The sequence below is a fragment of the Manis javanica genome, chromosome 2 (assembly GCF_040802235.1).
Source record: "Manis javanica isolate MJ-LG chromosome 2, MJ_LKY, whole genome shotgun sequence".
Classification (NCBI taxonomy): domain Eukaryota; kingdom Metazoa; phylum Chordata; class Mammalia; order Pholidota; family Manidae; genus Manis; species Manis javanica.
The window spans coordinates 30116707-30120472 of NC_133157.1; positions in this window are offsets into that span (position 1 = coordinate 30116707).

Here is a 3766-nt window from a genome sequence, read left to right on the forward strand (position 1 = left end):
GTATAACCAAATATCTTTTGCAAGACATGGGTATTGAGACAAATTAAATACCTCAACCTATAGGATCCAGCTGTCCAGGAAAGGAATGAGGGGCAGGGAGCTTGGAGTGATGAACAGGAGGCTACAGATAGAGCTGTGGAGAAGACCAAAGGCTAGCCCTGATGGGGGAACCTAGAAAAGTAACAGGTCAAAAAGTGATGCGGAGACAGGGCTAGAATGACATCCAGATGGCATGAGAATGCTGGACTCATGGATTTCGAATGCCTGCACTCCACCTTTCCCTGAGACACACCTTGTCTATTTTATTTTATTTCTTTGAGAAGTGTTAAATATTCTTCATTTAATATCATACACAAACCACACTGAAATGCCTTTCATTAAGTAAAAGGCAACATTTTAGATACAAGAATTTTAATTAAATTGGCATACTCCAGACCAAAAGATAGTAAACATTGCCAGCTTATCTTCAGACCTTGCCTTTAACAGGCTAATGAACACAACTTGAAACATCCATGAGTCTTGCTGTTGTCAACTAGAGTTGACCCCAGAAAATATATTCGCAACAAAAATTCATGGACGATGGTATAACCCTGATTGATATACCTATGTTCCTAAACTTACATTCAAAATGTCTCTGAGTCAAAAGAATAGGGTAAGAATAATAGGGTCAAAATTCTGGTGTTAAAAAAAGTCCTGTGTCTCTCCATAGACCTCATACTCCTGCACAATTTCTTAATTCTTTAAGCTAATTCTTAAAACCAGTTATTTGAAAACCAATTCTGTAGAAAAATAAGAGAGAAGGGTCCAATGTACAACAATCAAAATCCCTGAAGCATTTGGAATTTGACAAGTTGATTCTAAAATTCATCTGCAAGAAAAAAAGTTAAAGAAAAGTGAAGAAATTTTTGTAAAAGATCAGAGAAGGGACTTGCCCTGCCAGATAACAAAATATTTTATAAACTTACAGAAATTAAACCTGCATGTTGCAATTCAGGAATAGACAGTTAAATTCCAGGAATAAAACAGGGCCCAAAGAGACTCGGGTATATGGGAATATCATACATTTAAACCACAAAGAAAGGGTTGATTTGTTTATAAATGGGATTATCAGATAATTAGCTATTCATTTACAAAGAAATAACATTTTTACTTTATACCTTATTTTTTAAAATTATGGATTTCAAAGTTACATGTAAAAGAAAATTATACAAGTATTAAAATAATATACAGAAAAATATACAGAACTTTGTTTATATTTTCAGAAAAGGAAATACTTTCTTATGCAAGATACAAAAACGGAAGTTATACATACAAGATTCATAAATTTAACTATGTAAAAATTGACTTCTACAAACATAGTGTCCAAATCTTGGATTCTAATACATTCTCCAATAAAAGGAACTAGGGTTCCTTGGAGAAATGGTTGGTTCTAGAATTGGGGTAGGAAAACACATAAGATGAGCCTAGAGCATTTTGTAGGGCCAGAAAGAAAGGAAAAGCTAAAATACGCACACATGTATATACACACAAAATTATGGGGATGCATCAAAGGGACACACAGGGGCCAATTGAAAGAGCTCCCAATAGCCAAAGCTGGAACAACTTGAGCAATAAAATAAAGTAGTATTGAATTATAACCCAAAGTATAAAATAAACAGCCATGAGTCAATACTAATATAAATTAATGACTGAGTAAATAAATGGGGGAGAATAGATAAATCTTCCATGCAGAAGAATTCCAAATAATTTATGAAGATATTCTCGCCTCAAGGAGGTAGAGCTTAATTTCCCAATCCTTATGTGTGGTCTGTGCATGGTGACATCCTTCCAAAGAGAACAGCACGGACAGGAGGAGAAGGAATAACTTTATAGAGAAGAACTGAGACAAACTGTACTTTAGCCAGGTAAGCAGGGTTAATATCAACAGTGATAAGTCATGCTGATAGTCTGTACCCTTGAAATCATGTGATGAGAAGGGCACTTTATCTCTGTGGTTTCCCTCCCCCAAACCTAAAACTCCAGTTTAATCATGAAAAAAACACCAGACAAATATTCAGAGGGACAAAATACAAAAAACTAGTACTCAAAACGACAAGTTGTGAAGAACAAGGAAAGTTGAAGAAACTTTCAAAGCTAAAAGGAGCATAAGGGGATCTGACTTGTAAATATTATGTGCTATTGTAGTTGGGACCCTGAAATAGCAGAAGGGACATAAACAAAAACTAAGGAAATCTGAATAGAGTGTGAGCTTTGGTTAATAATAATGTATTAGTGTTCCTCTTCCCAACCCAAAGTGGACACACAAAATATAAAGAAAGATATGCTGACTGCAGGATGGAGAGCAGATTGTGTTAAAAAAAAGTGTCAATATTGGCTCATCAATTGTGACAAAATGTCCATACTAATATAAAGGGTCAACAAAAGAAGAAACCGCATGTGGAGGGTATATGAAAAAACTGTACTGTCTTTAGTTAAGTACAGCCTTGACCATTTTGAGAACCAGTAGTCAGGTATTTTATAACATGTCCCTCAATTTTTCTAAATATTAGACTGGGGTTATGGATTTGAGGCAGGGTAGTAGCTATTAGAATTTTAAAATGTTCAATTCTAGTTACTTAGGGAAATATTATTTGCACATGTGTAAAAAAGGGCATGAACAAGGGTTTACTGAAGCATTATTTGGAAAAAAAAAAGCAAAAGCATAACATCTTTGATAGGGAAATGATAAGTGATTAAATAAACTATGGAATAACCATGGAGAGGAACACCACATTTCTTTGACTTCAGGATGTCATCAATTATAGACATCATTATTTTATGCATCATTAAGAAAGAAAAATGCTCTTAATTCAACTATGACACAAAGCTTTCTTATCATTTATAATTTTTATTTTATGCTTATTCAAAAATCCAATTGAGCCTTAAGACACTGATTCTTAACTCTGTATCATCCTGTGCATACAGTAAAATGAAAACATTAATGAAATAAAGGCATATATAAATCTTATTCTCAGAGTCTGAACCTTTTGAATCATGTTTAGACTGAGAGTCATCAATATTCCAGGCTTCTAACACCCTTTCTGCAAGTTTTGAAGCAAATCCAGCAGGCAATGACAAATACATTATCACTACTGCCTAGATGACAGCAATTGTAAGATGCATGCCAAATTCAGAGATCATAAAATGTGAATGAAAATATGTGCCTTAGAATAATGAAAAAAGGGTGTTATGCAGCAACTGAAGGAACTAAAGAAGTTTCACACATGCCACTATGGAAAGTTCTACTTTGAATTGCTAAAGAAAAATAGCAAGGTACAATAAATATATACAGTATGAGCTCATTTATGGAAAAAATAAAACCAACCTCTATATTTCTTCAGCAGACACTGGAAGTGTGGTTACCCAAAAGATATTCACAACATGCTGTTTCTATGCCATTCTATAGATACTTGAAAAGTAAATTACTTTCCTAGACTCCCTTGTTGATAGAAGATCCATCCATGTGATACAGTGCTGGCCAGTGAGTTACAGGCAGATTTTCCTGTAGGCTTCATGTCCTGAATAAAAATTTTAAACTTCGCAAGATGACTTTTGTCCATCTACTATGTGGGCACATTCCTGGAGGAGCAGCAATTCACCCTCTGACCAGGAGGACAAAAGCCAAATGCTATGGATGGTGAAACTGAAAAGGCAAAGGGCTGCTGGCTCTAAGCTGCCCGGGGGCTTCCTTTTGAATGAGACTAATAAACAGCTTTGTTTTATGGGT